Genomic DNA, 18,623 nt, shown 5'->3' with positions numbered 1-18,623 from the left:
CCTGACTGTGTTGTACCGATTATGATCTCAATGTTTACAGATATACAGATCAAACCTGACTGTGTTGTACTGATTATGATCTCAATGTTTACAGATATACAGATCAAGCCTGACTGTGTTGTACTGATTATGATCTCAATGTTTACAGATATACAGATCAAGCCTGACTGTGTTGTACTGATTATGATCTCAATGTTTACAGATATACAGATCAAGCCTGACTGTGTGGTACTGATTATGATATCAATATTTACAGATATACAGATCAAGCCTGACTGTGTGGTACTGATTATGATATCAATATTTACAGATATACAGATCAAGCCTGACTGTGTGGTACTGATTATGATCTCAATGTTTACAGATATACAGATCAAGCTGGAATGTGTGGTACTGATTATGATCTCAATGTTTACAGATATACAGATCAAGCTGGAATGTGTGGTACTGATTATGATCTCAATGTTTACAGATATACAGATCAAGCTGGAATGTGTGGTACTGATTATTATCTCAATTGTTTTTCAAATAAAGGTCCTTGAAAAGGTGTGTGGTATACTAGGCTACACGCTGATGTGGAAGTTAACAATGATAAGTAACTAACATAAGATAACACTACTCACCCCACCAAGACACTGGGCTGCTTGTACAATAGCCTGGGAGAACAAAACGTAATTCATTAGTTAATGAAGATATGGGCTGATGTTATTGCTCTCTCAAAAAAAGGTGCTAGTACCAAAAAGGGGTTTTAACTTCACTGTAAGGGAAACCTTTTTTGGGCTGTGGAGAACCTTTTTTATATTGGTACTTTGGATAATCCTTTATATAAAAACAAAATAAGCTGCGGACAGTTCTAGCAGGAAAACAAGGTGGAGAGTGGAAGAATAGGATTGGAGTCAATCTAGTTTGCTTTAAAAAATAATTTATCCACGTGGTTTCACCCATGGATGGATGTAAACATGAGGTTTGTGGAGAACTGATTTGGGGGGTGGGTAATTAGGTAGGGGTGTGTCCTCCAGTGGCTGTGGGCTCAAGTTATGTTAATTAAGACAAAATTCGAGGTTGTCTATGATTGATGTCGGTTTTCGCTTTGTCATTATGGGGTATTGTGTGTCGATTGATGAGACAAAGAATTACTCAATCCATTTAAAATAAGGCTGTAACGTAACAAAATGTGGAAAAAGGGAAGGGGTCTGAATACTTTCCAAATACACCGTAGATAAGAGCTAGCTACCATGGAAAGGAAAATATGTGCATATTTGTGGAAAAAGCACCCTAATTAACTCAATAGTCCTACTGCAGTTTACCTATTTCCTCATGGCCTACACCTACCAGCGTGTTTATTTTTTAATTATATGAGCAAAAAATATTCCATTTTATTTGGAACGGCAAGTTAGTCAAAATTAAACGGGCCTATTTATATAATGAATATGAATTCGGAGGGCAGAAATGATTAAATATTAAAGCATTAGACCTCTCACTAAAGGCTTCAGTCACACAAGTTATATTTAAATCCAAACTGGTTCTCTGGCAGATTAGTAAGAATGTCTCACCCCATGTTCAAGAATGGCCTTTTTTCCTTTGTTCAGATTACAACCTCTCACTTTCAGTTATTTGAAAATGATATCAGTGCATGTCAGTGCAAAAACTGATAATGAAAATGACAGTGCATGTCAGAGCAAAAACCAAGCCACGAGGTGGAAGGAATTGTCCGTTGAGCTCCGAGACAGGATTGTGTCGAGGAACAGATGTGGGAAAGTCCCCAAGAACACAGCGGCCTCCATCATTCTTAAATGGAAGAAGTTTGGAACCACCAAGACTCTTCGTAGAGCTGGCCGCCTGGCCAAACTAAGCATTCGGGGGAGAAAAGCCTTGATCAGGGACTTGACCAAGAACCCAATGGTCACTCTGAAAGAGCTCCAGAGTTCCTCTGTGGAGATGGCAGAATCTTCTAGAAGGACAGCCATCTCTGCAGCACTGCACCAATCAGGCCTTTATGGTAGAGTGGCCAGACGGAAGCAACGACTCAGTAAAATGCACATGACAGCCCACTTGGAGTTTTCCACAAGGCACCTAAAGGACTCTGGCCATGAGAAACAAGATTCTCTGTTCTGATGAAACCAAGACTGAACTCTTTGGCCTGAATGCCAAGTGTTACGTCTGGAGGAAACCTGGCACCATCCCTACGGTGAAGTGTGGTGGCAGCATCATGTTGTGGGGATATTTTAGAGGAAAGGACTGGGATACTAGTCAGCATCGAGGGGAAGATGAACGGAGCAAAGAACAGATCTTTGATGAAAACTGGGATGCTGGCCTTCTAGGCAGAGTTCCTCAGTCCAGTGTCTGTGTTCTTTTGCCCATCTTTTCTTTTTATTGGCCAGTCTAAGATACGGCTTTTTCTTTGCAACTCTGCCTAGAAGGACAGCATCCCGGAGTCTCCTCTTCACTGTTGACGTTGAGACTGGTGTTTTGCGGTTACTAATTAATGAAGCTGCCAGTTGAGGACTTGTGAGTCGTCTGTTTCTCAAACTAGACACTAATGTACTTGTCCTCTTGCTCAGTTGTGCACCGGGGCCTCCCACTCCTCTTTCTATTCTGGTTCGAGCCAGTTTGCGCTGTTCTGTGAAGGGAGTAGTACACAGCATTGTACGAGATCTTCAGTTTCTTGGCAATTTCTCACATTTAATAGCCTTAATTTCTCAGAACAGGAATAGACTGACGAGTTTCAGAAGAAAGTTATTTGTTTCTGGCCATTTTGAGCCTGTAATCGAACCCACAAATGCTGATGCTCCAGATACTCAACTAGTCTAAACAAGGCCAGATGTATTGCTTCTTTAAATCAGCACAACAGTTTTCAGCTGTGCTAATATAATTGGAAAAAGGTTTTCTAATGATCAATTAGCCTTTTAAAATGAAACTTGGATTAGCTAACACAATATGCCATTGGAACACAGGAGTGATGGTTGCTGATAATGGGCCTCTGTACGCCTATGTAGATATTCCATAAACAATCAGCCATTTCCAGCTACAATAGTCATTTACATCAATAACAATGTCTACACTGCATTTCTGATCAATTTGATGTTCTTTTAATGGACAAAAAAATGTGCTTTTCTTTCAAAAACAAGGACATTTCTGAGTGACCCCAAACTTTTTGAATGGTAGTGTCTTTCAACAGTAAGTAAATCCATGTTGAGAACTTATGACCCAGGAAAAGTTTTTTTGTCGTCAGTTAAAACGGATTCTTCTGGTTTTAAGTCAGATGTGAAGTTTACATTCTGTCCTTTGTTTGCAAATGCTGTTTCTCTATCTGGTCATGTCTCCCTTAACCCAGTCTTAGGGGCTCTTAAAGGGACAGACACCCATTTAACATGAACATCACATCCCCTCCTAACTTCTCAAAGACAAAACCATTTGGACATTTGTTCAACAGCAGCAATAATAATAATAATAATAATAATAATAATTTAATGGTGCACACACCAGTCAGAGTGATACAGAGCGAGCTGGCTACACTGATGAACTCTCATTTTGCTATTGAGTCATCATGACTTCAATACTACAGATGCGTCAGGTAAATGAAGTGATATTTGCATGTTATTTAACCTTTATTTAACAAGGCAAGTCAGTTAAGAACAAGTTCTTATTTACAATGACAGCCTAGGAACATTGGGTTAACTGCCTTGTTCAGGGGCAGGATGATAGACTTTACCTTGTCAGCTCAGGGATTCAATCTAGCAACCTTTCAGTTACTGGTCCAACGCTCTAACCACTAGGCTACCTGCCACCCCTAAATGTCATGGGATGTGATGTCATTTGCTCCATTGTTGAAATGTGTGGCCTATTTTTTGAGGGTGTTGCCAAGGAATGAGTGTGGCTATAAACATCCTTATCACAAGCTCTACAAACCACGTTGGCTTGCCAACTTCAACTGTGGTTTCCTCTCTGATTCCCACAGCATTTCCTGCAGGGCTGTATTCTATTATATGTGTTTGAAACAGAGACTTAGATTAACATTGTATAATGTTACTGGCCCCATTATGGTGTCTGTGAGAGCACAGGCAATGCCATTGAGGCCATCTCCATTCTGTAGTATTACATTTTGTTCTCCTACTACTTCTATGAGTTGGTAAACAAACTAGAAAGGGTGCACACTGCCCCCTGAAGGGAGTTGTCTGAACAGGTATAAAGACAAGGATGGTGATTTACTGCCCCCTGGAGGGTGTTGTCTGAACAGGTATAAAGACAAGGATGGTGATTTACTGCCCCCTGGAGGGTGTTGTCTGAACAGGTATAAAGACAAGGATGGTGATTTACTGCTCCCTGGAGGGAGTTGTCTGAACAGGTATAAAGACAAGGATGGTGATTTACTGCCCCCCTGGAGGGTGTTGTCTGACCAGGTATAAAGACAAGGATGGTGATTTTACTGCCCTCTGGAGGGTGTTGTCTGAACAGGTATAAAGACAAGGATGGTGATTTACTGCTACCTGAAGGGAGTTGTCTGAACAGGTATAAAGACAAGGATTGTGATTTACTGCCCCCCTGGAGGGAGTTGTCTGAACAGGTATAAAGACAAGGATGGTAATTTACTGCCCCCTGGAGGGAGTTGTCTGAACAGGTATAAAGACAAGGATGGTGATTTACTGCCCCCTGGAGGGAGTTGTCTGACCAGGTATAAAGACAAGGATTGTGATTTACTGCCCCCTGGAGGGTGTTGTCTGAACAGGTATAAAGACAAGGATGGTGATTTACTGCCCCCTGGAGGGTGTTGTCTGACCAGGTATAAAGACAAGGATGGTTATTTACTGCTACCTGCAGTTATGGTATGTTTCCTCACCAGTATAATTCATTGGCTGATCCCTCCTGGTGACCTGGATGGAGTTGTGTTCCTTCCTTAAACTTTCAGATGCATGTAATTGTACCACCGCTCTCAACGCCTGTGTGGTGCACCGACACAATCTCATGAGTCTGATCGTTCCTGTTGTAGCACCCTCCCACCTCATTATAATTGACTTTGTTTGACTTCCGCTTGTCGCGAAGAATCACTTCCTCAGGGAGGGAGGAGATGTTTCTAACAATGGATCAAATTGTTCAAATTAGTCAATCACATTTACAGAATGTAAACGCTACAGCAAATCATTGGTGAGAAAAATGGAGGAAATAATATAAACTACTTTTTTCCACATAGCATTAGAACTACCAGCTGACGCTGGCTAGCTAGCTTCTTTTCATTGAAATAGCATGGCTGGTTAGCTAGCTAGCAATAGTCTTCTGTCTAGCCTCTAACTAATGGTTGTTACCTTGTGGAACATAATAGTTCTTTGTACTTGTAATTTGGTTGAGACTAACATTAGTTTAGAAAGTCATTGTTTACTTTGTGTATATTTGTTGTGTATTTGGTTGGCTTTTCCAGTTAGGAAGCTGAGATGTATTTGCTCAAGTTAGCTATCTTAGCTATTAGCTAATGTTTTAGTAGAACAGTCTCGCTCCATGCAGAATCTAGACAATGGAGAATAAGATCTTAAAAAGTTATTTTGCTGTCCCCATAGGATAACTTTCTGAAGAACCCTTTTGGTTCCAAGTAGAAACATTTTGGGTTCCATGTGGAACCCTTTCTACAGAGTGTTCCACATGGAACCTAAAATGGTCCTACCTGGAACCAAAAAGGGTTATACTATGGGGACAGCTGAAGAATCCTTTTGGAACCCTTCTTTCTAAGAGTGTATCTAGTTGTTGTTCTGATGGAACGTCCATATGACAGCCACAACATGATGATCATGTATTCAAGCATCTGAAGTGGAGGACAAAAGCCTGCTTTGAATGAGCAAACTAGAACAATAACAACTAGCTATATCAGATAAACATGTTCAGGAAAAGCAGGGAGAGGGCAAGCTAGTAGTAGTAACATTATTTGAAACCTCACATGCTCATAATATGTATCTGTGTTATATTTAAGCAATACGGCAGCTCAGGGGTTTGTTGTGTATGAAGAATATACCACGGCTAAGGGCTGTTCTTAGGCACGACACAACGTGGAGTGCCTGGATACAGCCCTAGCCGTGGTATATTGGCCATGGATGAAGGAGGGGGAGGAAAACGGACAGCTTCTTCTACCACACTAAGTCATACAATGTTTACTTCATGAATAATTGTTAAATCAGAAATAAATACAGAATTATTTAAGTTTATTCTGTTTCTAATGTTTTTATGCTGGATGTGAGTAATTTAGCAGGTCTATAGTATAATGTATTGTTTTGAAACATTTATTAAATATCTATTCAGTCAAATCATTTATTTTATATTTGTGAAAATAATGTGTGTTTTGTGCTGTTACTTTTTACATACTGAAACAGTCTCATTAGTTCTGAGCTAGACTGATCGAGGAAATGTCTACTGTAAATGTCTACTACCCTTTTTAAAATGTTGAATGAAATCAGCAGCGTTTTATAGTAGTTTGTTGCTACTGTCTAGTGAGGAAGTGGGCAATATGGAATACATTGGAGGAGGAAGGGAGAGTTAATGAGAAATCACAACTTGGACAACGTCAAGGAATGAGTAGGTAAATGTACATCCTATCAAAAGAAACGGTGCATAGGTAGCCTTAAGATAACATTAGATATGTGCATGTTATGTACTGGACAGACGGCTGGCCAGCTATTCTCAAAACATTGGATTACCAACTTGAGTGGTGACGTCTCAGTTTGCAGCACATTGTCACATGGACGTAGTTATACACTGAACAAAAATATAAATGCATCATGTAAAGTGTTGGTCTCATGTTTTATGACCTGAAATAAAAGATGGCTGACATTTTCCATGTGCACAAAAAGCTTTTTCTCTCAAATGTTGCACCCTGGTCCCTCCTCAAGCTGCCTCCTTAACAGTTTATAAATTCATTTTTAGAAAACATTTTAATTCAGCCTTTGTGGTTTGGAGAGTATAAGGATGGTGATTGCTTTAATTTATATATCAAACAAATGGGGTTTTGGAAAAGTAGGTACCATTCTCATCTGTGGATGGGAAGTGTCATACTTATTCATGGATTTAGTGCTTGATACTTCAGACAAGGAAAATGATGGATAGCTAATTAAAATAAGAAAATATCTTTATGAATTATGAAGCCTTTATGTGCTTTTTTCTGATACATAAATAATTTTAAAAATCACAAAATGTGACGTTAGCTACCAAATAAATTGTGTTCGGCAATTATCCAAAAACCACTTCAAAATCGCCATTCCTTACCCAACAGACTGAACAGGTGTAATGAACCCGTGTAAAAATGCCCATAACATGCGTTCTAGTCACCTGTACATGAACACTGAACAGGTGTAATGAACACTGAACAGGTGTGCATTTACCTTAGGATGCTTTTTACTCTTTTTAGTTATACAATTGTTATTTTTGTTGTTTTTTTATTCTCTTATGATTCTAGTGTAGTAAGTATTTCTGTTTTTATTTTCATTGTTTTTTCCTATGAAGTGCATTGGGTTTCATTCATGTCTGAAATGTGCTATATAAATAAAGCCTGATTTGATGTATTACTCTGTTCCAGAATAGATTGCCTTTGGAATGACCCAGGTTCTTCCTCCTCTGCAGATTCCTTAACAGTTTATTAATTCCTTTGTAGAAACAATATTTTCATCCAGGCTTTGTGTCTTGGAAAGGAAGTGACTATTAATTCATGAATCTAATGATCAAACACATGGGGTTTTAGAAAAGTAGGTATTTTAGATCAAAACACCCCCCATCTAGTGGAGGTATTGTGTCTCTAGAATGAGTAGGAAATCACTGTTCAAGACGAATGCTGGAAGAACATATTGTTTCTATAAAATAATGAATAAACGATGGAAGGGATTTGTTTTCACATGGGCTTATAGAAAATTCTATACATCAAATTTTTACAGAAATGTTGATGTATAGAAATTGAAAAAGATAAACTGCATTTGTGGCATTGAGCTCTAGAATGGATTTTGTTTGTCATCACAGGAAGTCTGTGGAGCGTCAGTCAGTGTCAGTTTGACCCTTTTCGATATCAATGACAACAGAATTAGATTTTATTGGTCACAGTAAAACAAAAAAAATATACATTCTGAATTAACACAATAAAAATAGCATTAAAAAAAACACAATTAGAGCCAAATATGGATTACACAATGATTGAAGACACAGTATGCATCCCAGATGAGTACATGGCCCAGAGAGACAAATTTCACACATTTTCCAACTTTGGTGTGGCAAAGTCTAATGACAATTTTCATTAAGGTCCATGTCTGTGGGTTATGTTTTGGTATGACAAACCACTTGTAGGAGGTAGCTAAATGTGGTTATCACTGGCATTGGTAATTTGAACCAACAGGAATGAGGATATGCAATGTAATTTTGTATTATCAGGGAACAATATTTTCAAAATAAGGCAATTGATACGTTATTAACTTGAGATATGAAACAATGTATAAAATAATTGGAATGTTAACGACATCTCTATGGATCCACTTTGGGGGGGTGAAAGGTCATAACTGTATGCATTTTATGGTATATTGATGAGACAAAATGGGCAGCTCTGGGATGTGCTTTATTATCACATCGTACCACAGATGATAACTACAACAAACTTTCCACAGAACAAGGAGACCCATTGGAAAAGATTCACAGAGGCATCATAGATTTAATAAAAATCAGTCACAACAGCCTATTTTCAAGTTGGCCACCATTAATTTCAATGTGGAGGAACTGAATAGATTTTTCAGGGCATAGATTAACCTTTTTTGGATCGAACCCTTTTTTTCCAATTTTCGCCAAAATGCAATACCCAAATCTAACTGCCTGTAGCTCAGTACCAGAAGCAATGATATGCATATTCTTGATACCGTTTGAAAGGGAAACACTTTGAAGTTTGTGAAAATGTGTAATTAACGTAGGAGAATATAACACATTAGATCTGGTAAAATATAAGATGATACAAAGAAAAACATATTTGAAATGCAACAGAAAGGCCATTCTATCACTTAGAGTGTAGGCACAATATAGATTATGGCCACTAGATGGCAGGTGTATGGCAAAGTTTTAGACTGATTCGATGATCCATTGCATTTCTGTTCAAAATGTTGTATCAAGACTGCCCAAATGTGCCTAGTTGGTTTATTAATAAATGTACAAGTTCATAACTGTGCACTCTCTTCAAACAATAGCATGGTATTATTTCACTGTAATAGCTACTGTAAATTGGACAGTGCAGTTAGATTAACAATAATGTAATATTTCTGCCCATATCAGATATGTCTATGTCCTGGGATATTTTCTAATCACATTAGCCTACGTTAGCTCAACCGTCCGCCGGGGACCCACCGATCCTGTAAATAATTGGTGTAACAAGACTAATAAAGACTGAAAGTGTGTGTTACTGTGAGGAAAATTATAAAAGATGTCCCAGTATATGTATTTAGGATAATATTACCACAGCGTTTGCTAAATTACTCAAATGTAAATGAAATAATGGTAGAAATATGACAAAATGACGAAAATAACATCAGATTAAGATGGGCTTAGGAGATCTTATACATTTGCTTCTTTGCTTGAGATAATATCAGTCATTGATAATTAAATAAATAATAAATTAAAGGTCAAATAAATTTCACATGACCTTTATCAATTATGAAGCCTTTCTGTGCTTAATGTGATAAATGCTTTAAAAAAATCACAAAATGTAACGTTAAGCCGATGAAGATTATCTCATAGAACAAAACGTAGAACATTTCCTAAGCCTGTATTTAACAAATAAGTATTTTTTCGCAATAACAAAACGGCATGTATTACCCCATAGGCTGTCGAACGAACCATGGTGGGAGTTAGTGCCTACAAAAAATACGCCATTAATATTTATCTTTATCGCTGGAACAGGGAGCTGGCCGAATGAAGTGGCTCACGGGCGGGGTTCGGACCCCTGTCCGGGAATGGCTTCGGCTACCTGGGTTGGCCCCAGCCCTCTCTGGGTGAATTTAGTAGCACCCCTGGTGGCCTCGGGCAGGGGCCGGGCCCTCTCTCCAGCGGTCGCCCGCCTCCCTGGGTTTGTCCATCCCTCTCTGGTCCCTCTCCCACATCTGCCTGGTGCAGGGAACTGGCTGGATGTAGTGGCACCGGGCTGTAGTGGCCAGTGGGTGGGTTTCACCCCTCTCTGGGTGTTGGCCCCCCTCTCCCTGGGTTGGCCCCATCCTCTATGGCCCCCTGTTGGGAGCTAGGTGGATGTAGTGGGTCCCCTGGTGGCTCCTGGGCGGGGCGTCGGCCCCCTCCTGGGTCTTCCTCAGATCTCTGGTCCCTCTCCCCCATATCCCTGGGGGAAGAGAGCAGGGTGGTTGTATTGGCGCCCCCTGGTTCCTGTGGGCGGGGATTGGTCCCCCTTCTCTCGGGGACGGCCCCCCTCACTTGTTCGACCTCAGCCCTCTCCCCCATATCTCCCCTGGTGCAGGGAGCTGGCAGGATGTACTGGTGCCCCTGGTTGCCGAGCGGAGGTAGGTACTTCTGGGGGTGAACAGGTGTAATGAATGTGTGTAATGAACACTGAACAGGTGCAATGAACACTGAACAGGTGCAATGAACACTGAACAGGTGCAATGAACACTGAACAGGTGTAATGAACACTCGAACAGGTGTAATAAACACTGAACAGGTGTAATGAACACTGAACAGGTGTAATGAACACTGAACAGGTGTAATAAACACTGAACAGGTGTAATAAACGCTTAACAGGTGTAATGAACACTGAACAGGTGTAATAAACGCTTAACAGGTGTAATGAACACTGAACAGGTGTAATGAACGCTGAACAGGTGTAATGAACACTTAACAGGTGTAATGAACACTGAACAGGTGCAATAAACACTGAACAGGTGTAATGAACACTGAACAGGTGTAATAAACACTGAACAGGTGTAATGAACACTGAACAGGTGCAATGAACACTGAACAGGTGTAATGAACACTGAACAGGTGCAATGAACACTGAACAGGTGTAATGAACGCTGAACAGGTGCAATGAACACTGAACAGGTATAATGAACACTGAACAGGTGTAATGAACACTGAACAGGTGCAATGAACACTGAACAGGTGTAATGAACTGTTGAAATGAATGAAATAAATGAATTTACTCATTAACATGTTTTTACAAATAATTATATCCAACTATCACCTGTCCTGGAGAGAGAGAGAGAGAGGGAGAGAGGTTTCTAACTATCCTCGCTCCTCACCATGTAAATCTGACAGGAGAAAACATCCGGTTTCTAACTATCCTCACTGATCTATTCATTTAAGAACAGGTTTACATCGAAACCATAATGTTAGCCAAATTGTTTAGATTGTAAATCCAGGAAATAATTAAAGACAGAATTTGAGGAAGACGTGATAAGGACAACTATACTCTAATTGTATAAAATCAGTGGATCCAACAGAGTATAAAACATGAACACAGGAAAAATACAACAGTTTATACAATGGAGAATTCAAATATTGGCCCAAGTGCCAGTCGGGCAACCTTAGCTTTTTCTGATTGGTCAATTCTTGGAAGAAATACCATCTGTTTATTGGCTAGCCAGAGCAATTCTTCTGATTGTGGAAGAGAACAGCAATGTGATTGGCTGTATAATAATTTCATATTGCAATACCCATAAGAAAATACAGTTTTACATTTCCACGCTGTTTCATTCTATGAATTTATTACCTAAATAGTTTTTTATTTTATTGTAGCTCCTTTGTTGACAAATTATTAAAGTGTACATACATTCTGTTATTGCATTAATACAGTTTAAACAGTAGTTGTTGGGGAGAAGTTTCAAACATAAAAGTGGAATATTGGAATATGTCTGACAAGAGGAACAGTCCTGCCCAGTGTGAAAACCAACACACACAGCCAAACACACACAGCTCCTGTATTATACAGCTGCACTGCACAGCTTCACCTAGAGAAGAGAGACAGAAACAAACAGATTTAAGGGACAGGACAAACAAGACCAATGAATGATAACACATTTTATCTGTAAGACTCTCTTGACATAGCGCTTGTCCCAATAGAGTCACTATAAACCAGAAACGAACTGGCCATAAGAAAGTTTGGGGCCAGATGGGCGGGTCCATCTTAAGCACAGTGGCTGGATTCTAAATTGGGAGTTTTGCAAAGAATAACTGAAAAATACATGTAAATGTTGAAAAGAAAACCAGTCACATTATCAATCATCACAGATCACTGCACCTGTACATAGCCCATCTGTAAATAGCATCCAACTACCTCATCCCATACTGTAATTTATGTATTTATCTTGCTCCTTTGCACCTCTAGTATCTGACTTGCCACATTCATCTTTTTGCACATCTATCCCTCCAGTGTTTAATTGCTACTTTGCAATTATTTTGCTTCCTATGGCCTATTTATGCCTTACCTCCCTTATCTTACCTCATTTGCAAACACTGTATAAGACTTTTCTACTGTATTATTGACTGTATGTTTGTTTATTCCATGTGTAACTCTGTGTTGTTGTATATATCGAACTGCTTTTTGTTTTATCTCGGCCAGGTCGCAGTTGTAAATGAGAACTTGTTCTCAAATAGCCCTACCTGGTTAAATAAAAAGGTGAATTTTTTAAAATATGTGCATCATTCCTCGACTGATTTCAATACAAGATAAATACGTCACCACACTAACGTCAGGTCCAGACTCCACAGACCACAGGTTGGGTTGATCCTCCACTTCCTCCTCGTCACCAGTGGGAAACCAACTAGGATAATATTACACACCGACAGATTAGATTACATCAGATATTCATTGATTTATAGAATTGATTTGATATTTAAAAAGTATTAGGACGCTCCATCCGGAGACAACATTATATACTGCTCAAAAAATAAAGGGAACACTTAAACAACACATCCTAGATCTGAATGAAAGAAATAATCTAATTAAATACTTTTTCTTTACATAGTTGAATGTGCCGACAACAAAATCACACAAAAATAATCAAAGGAAATCCAATTTATCAACCCATGGAGGTCTGGAATTGGAGTCCCACAAAATTAGAAGTGGAAAACCACACTACAGGCTGATCCAACTTTGATCTAATGTCCTTAAAACAAGTCAAAATGAGGCTCAGTAGTGTGTGTGGCCTCCATGTGTGTAACCTCCCTACAACGCCTGGGCATGCTCCCTGATGAGGTGGCGGATGGTCTCCTGAGGATCTCCTCACAGACCTGAACAAAAGCATCCGCCAACTTCTGGACAGTCTGTGGTGCAACGTGGCGTTGGTAGGATGGAGCGAGACATGATGTCCCAGATGTGCTCAATGATTCAGGTCTGGGGAACAAAAGCGGGGCTAGTCCATAGCATCAATGCCTTCCTCTTGCAGGAACCGCTTTGACACACTCCAGGCACATGAGGTCTAGCATTGTCTCTTGCATTAGAGGAACCCAGGGGCCAACCCCCCTCCAGCATAGGTCTCACAAGGGGTCTGAGGATCTCATCTCGGTACCTAAGGCAGTCAGGCTACCTCTGGCGAGCACATGGAGGGGCTGTGCGGCCCCAAAGAAATGCCACCCCACACCATGACCTGACCCACCGCGCAAAACCGGTCATGCTGGAGGATGTTGCAGGCAGCAGAAACGTTCTCCACGGTGTCTCCAGACTCTGTCACGTCTGTCACGTGCTCAGTGTGAACCTGCTTTCATCGTGAAGAGCACTAGGCGCCAGTGGCGAATTTGCCAATCTTGGTGTTCTCTGGCAAATGCCAAACGTCCTGCACAGTGTTGGGCTGTAAGCACAACCCCCACCTGTGGACCGGGCCCTCATACCACCCTCATGGAGTCGTTTCTGACCCGTTTGAGCGAAGACACATGCACATTTGTGGCCCTGCTGTGGAGGTCATTTTGCAGGGCTCTGGCAGTGCTTCTCCTGCTCCTCCTTGCACAAAGGCGGAGGTAGCAGTCCTGCTGCTGGGTTGTTGTTGCCCTCCTCGGCCTCCTCCACATCTCCTGATGTACGGCCTGTCTCCTGGTAGCGCCTCCATGCTCTGGACACTACGCCTGACAGACACAGCAAACCTTCTTGCCACAGCCCGCATTTGATGTGCCATCCTGGATGAGCTGCACCACCTGAGCCACTTGTGGGGTTGTAGACTCCGATCTCATGCTACCACTAGAGTGAAAGCACCGCCAGCATTCAAAAGTGACCAAAACATCAGCCAGGAAGCATAGGAACTGAGAAGTGGTCTGTGGTCCCCACCTGCAGAACCACTCCTTTATTGGGGTGTCTTGCTAATTGGCCTACATAATTTTCCACATGTTGTCTATTCCATTTGCACAACAGCATGTGATATTTATTGTCAATCAGTGTGGCTTCCTAAGTGGACAGTTTGATTTCACAGAAGTGTGATTGACTTGCGGAGTTACATTGTGTTGTTTAAGTGTTCCCTTTATTTTTTTTGAGCAGTGTATATGACCTCAGTTATATTACGCTTGCCAGCTAGTATTACAGAGATGAACATCACAGAGATATTTAACATTAATACAGAGATCACGTGGTTAATGTGATACATGCCTACTGTAGTGTTTGACTGAGAGCCTGAAATCCAGACCTGTTTTGTTTTACTTTATCCCAGCTAGCGCATAAAGTTGCGGCCCTTGTCCTATTTGTGCTTGGACTTTAAAAAAAGTTAAGCCAAAAAAAGCTACAACTTTTTGTTAAAAGTATTATTGAAACATTCAGTGAACGTTTAACTAACAACAAAAATAAATCAAAATAACCAATAATTCCGTTTCTCTGAGCATTAAAATAAAACCTCACAGGAAAATGTTCGGGGAACCATAGTAAGACGTTCTCAGAAACCTCCCTGGTAACCATAGTAAGACGTTCTCAGAAACCTCCCTGGAACCATTAGTAAGACGTTCTCAGAAACCTCCCTGGAACCATATGTTAAGACGTTCTCAGAACCTCCCTGGAACCATAGTAGAACATTTCTCAGAACCTCCCTGGAACCATAGTAAGACGTTCTCAGAACCTCCCTGGAACCATAGTAAGACGTTCTCAGAAACCTCCCTGGAACCATAGTAAGACGTTCTCAGAAACCTCCCTGGAACCATAGTAAGACGTTCTCAGAAACGTCACTGGAACCATAGTAAGACGTTCTCAGAAACCTCCCTGGAACCATAGTAAGACGTTTCCAGAAACCTCCCTGAAACCTAAACTTAACGTTCCCAGAACAGGCTTTTCAGAATTCGGTTTACCGTTTCAGAAAGTTATTGCTTCCCCCCAGAACCAATGGTAAACCAAAATGTACGTTCCCACAACTTCAACATCCAAATTCCCTGGTTTGGATTCCACTTCCTGTACTCCATGTCATATGCCAAAATTATGTTGACAAGGGTAGAATGATATCACAAATTAGACTGGCACCCAGGCTATGGAGAGAGATCCGTAGGGTTGAGAGCCTGTTTCGAGGGAGACCTGGCAAGACTTGTTTAGCAGGACCAAGCTAACTGTATACTTAGTAAGCAGGACCTGGCTAACTGTAGAATTAAATAGCAGGACCAGGCTAACTGTAGAATTAGATAGCAGGACCAGGCTAATTGTAGAATTAGATAGCAGGACCAGGCTAACTGTAGAATTAAAAGCAGGACCATGCTAATTGTAGACCTAAAAGTCGGGCTAATTGTAGACCTAAGTCGGGATAACTGAGACCTAAGTCGGGCTAACTCGGAGACCTAAGCTCGGGCTAACTGTAGACCTAGGTTGGGCTAACCGCACCTGGAGGTGAAGAGAGCCTTCTCGTTGATCATCTCTGGACTCTGGAAGATGTTGACAGCCTTAAAGACATCTATCACATCCCTGGTACTTCTCCAGTAGAAGCCTGGAGAGAGAAACAGGTTAGAAAAGAGTCACTCCACAATATCACCACACTTGACTAAGATTAAACACAACAATGTTTTGTGAGTTGAGTTGAGACACTATAAACCTCCACAGGCTATAAACTTCAAGATACCTGTAATATGCCCCTGACTTGTCTTTCTGGTTCCTCTGGTCTGACTTCATGTCCTCTCCCCCCACTGGGCCAGCAGGGGCAGGGGAAGAGGCTTAGCCAGGGGTAGAGGCAGGGCCTGGGGCCTGGTCTGGTCCTCTCTCCCAGGGGCAGGTTCTTTGCCAGGTAGGTCTTAGCAGGGGGCTCTGGGCAGCAGAGACACCAGCCAGTAGATGGGCTCCTCATTCACAATGTCATGGAAGCTCTGGAGGTACCGACGCTCACGGCTGCAGAGGGGGGCTGGATGGAGGACAGGTTCTGTAGGCAGGAGGAGGAGGAGGAGGAGGAAGAGAGACAGGGAGTTTACTATGTGGTTATGGAAGGTGTGAAGGTACTGAAACACAGCTGCAGAGGGCTGGATGGAGGACCAGTTCTGTAGGCAGACGGAGGAGGAGGAAAAGAGAATTACATTTATTTGTCACATGCGCTGAATACAACTGGTGTAGACTTTACTGTGAAAATGCTTACGAGCCCTTCCAAACGATGCAGAGTTAAAAATAATAACACAAATAAAAGTAACAGGGAGGAATAAAATAAATGTGGAGCTATATACAGAAGTACCAGTACCAGATCAATGTGGAGCTATATTCAGGAAGTAACAGTACCAGATCATTTGTGGAGCTATATACAGGAAGTACCAGATCAATTTGGAGCTATATACAGGGAATACCAGCACCAGATCAATGTGGAGCTGTATACAGGGAACACCAGTACCAGATCAATGTGGAGCTATATACAGGAAGTACCAGTACCAGATCAATGTGCAGAGGTATAAGGCATTTGAGGTTGATACAGTATGTAACATGGAGGCAGGGTAAAGTGACTATGCATCAGGACAGATAATAGTAAGGTATTTGAAGTAGATACAGTTAGTCGGGAAGTTTACATACACTTAGGTTGGAATCATTTAAAACTCGTTTTTCAACCACTCCACAAATTTCTTGTCAACAAACTATAGTTTTGGCAGGTCGGTTAGGACATCTACTTTTGTGCATGACACAAAGTAATTTTTCCAACAATTGTTTACAAACAGATTTATTTCACTTATATCTATCTCACTGTATCACAATTCCAGTGGGTCAGAAGTTTACCATACACTAAGTTGACTGTGCCTTTAAACACTTGGGAAAAATTCCAGAAAATGATGTCATGGCTTTGGGAAGCTTCTGATAGGCTAGTAGAAAGATGAGGAAGGAAGCGCTACTAAGGTACACACACATAGTACATTTTGGTAGACAGAAGGTGCTCTTTGGCAAAAGGGGTGAATTGTTCATCAAAAAGAAAGGAGGACCAAGGCACTCTTCATATAATTAATTAAAATACTCCTTTATTTGTATGGCATGTTCAATAGAAAAAGTTTTAAAAATCCGACGTGTTTCGCCTGCATGGCCTTCTCAGGTAGAGCAAAGAAATAATACAATGTCCTCTTTTGAACAGCTTTTCCAATTAGCCAATTTGAAGAGGGGAGTGGTTACAAAATTGATTGGACACACCTATAAGCAATACCTGCACATTAAAAAAGTGAAATACTGTAGCTATGTTATAAAATACAACTCCAAGCTGGAAGTATCAGAACACTTAGAAAGGTAGTTCTCAACCTTAAAACGACTGGGAGAAGTGTGAAGAATAAAGAAAGAAATATATTCCATAGTACACTAGAACACAGCCAAACACGAACATAAACAACAGTCTAAACATAGCTGAGGGCAATTGAGCAAATTTGTCCACTAGATGAAACCAGCAAATTGACTTATCCATGACCCTAAGGAAGCGGTGGGAAATCCATATCTTCATTTAAACCAGGGGCAACTTAGTGGACTGGGTAGTTTATAAATCCCCAAAACTTTCCCTTTGGTTTAACTGTTTAAGACGGTCCCCTTTCTAATAGGAGGCCGAACATGATCAATACCCCAAGCTTGTAGGGAGGCAGGGTTGCCATGGTGTAAGGACTTGTGAGTGCCCCTGCCATGGGGTAGTCTTTATTGCCCTACCCGTATGGCATCTTGTGTTCCGTTGGGCAGGTCTTGAAGAGCGTCTTTGTCCGTCCAATTTGTAACTTGCCACTGTGGACATCCAATCCTATAGGAATGACATGAGTGGTTTTGCTTAATGAAATGCTTGGCGTAATACTCCATTTTGGAAGCAGTCTCAACAAAAACACTTTTTCTCCGTGCAATATTTCTGCAATGGTTGCACTGGTTACATTTAAAAGAGCCCTTGGGTTTGTGGTTCGAACCAAGTTTTTTGAGAGTCATCCAGAAAGATAACTTTGTGAACTGATAGGCTAATTTACATCATTTGAGTCAATTGGAGATATACTTGTGGATGTATTTCCAAGGCCTACAAAACTCAATGCCTCTCCTGTCCAGCAAAGCACCCCCACAACATCATGCTGCCACCTTTTTTTTAGGCTGGCGGTTTTGGAGCAGTGGCTTCTTTCCTTGCTGAGTGGCCTTTCATGTTATGTCGATAGTAGGACTCCTTTTTGCTGTGATATAGGATACTTTTTCTACAGTACCATTTTTTTCCAGCATCTTCACCAGGTCCTTTACTGTTGTTCTGGGATTCATT

At 41.0% G+C, this 18,623-nt stretch overlaps 1 long non-coding RNA gene and 1 pseudogene across 1 annotated transcript in view; both read right to left on the bottom strand.

Moving 5' to 3' along the window:
- The window catches only part of LOC123728278 (globoside alpha-1,3-N-acetylgalactosaminyltransferase 1-like), a 30,274-nt pseudogene extending 29,523 nt beyond the window's left edge, over window positions 1–751 (bottom strand).
- The window catches only part of LOC106599483 (uncharacterized), a 96,209-nt gene that overhangs the window by 55,578 nt on the left and 22,008 nt on the right, over window positions 1–18,623 (bottom strand). The window lies entirely within an intron of this gene.

Source organism: Salmo salar, chromosome ssa17 (genome assembly GCF_905237065.1).
Source record: "Salmo salar chromosome ssa17, Ssal_v3.1, whole genome shotgun sequence".
NCBI classification, from domain to species: domain Eukaryota; kingdom Metazoa; phylum Chordata; class Actinopteri; order Salmoniformes; family Salmonidae; genus Salmo; species Salmo salar.
Note: the sequence above shows the minus strand (reverse complement) of the source record. Positions and strands in the feature narration are given on the sequence as shown.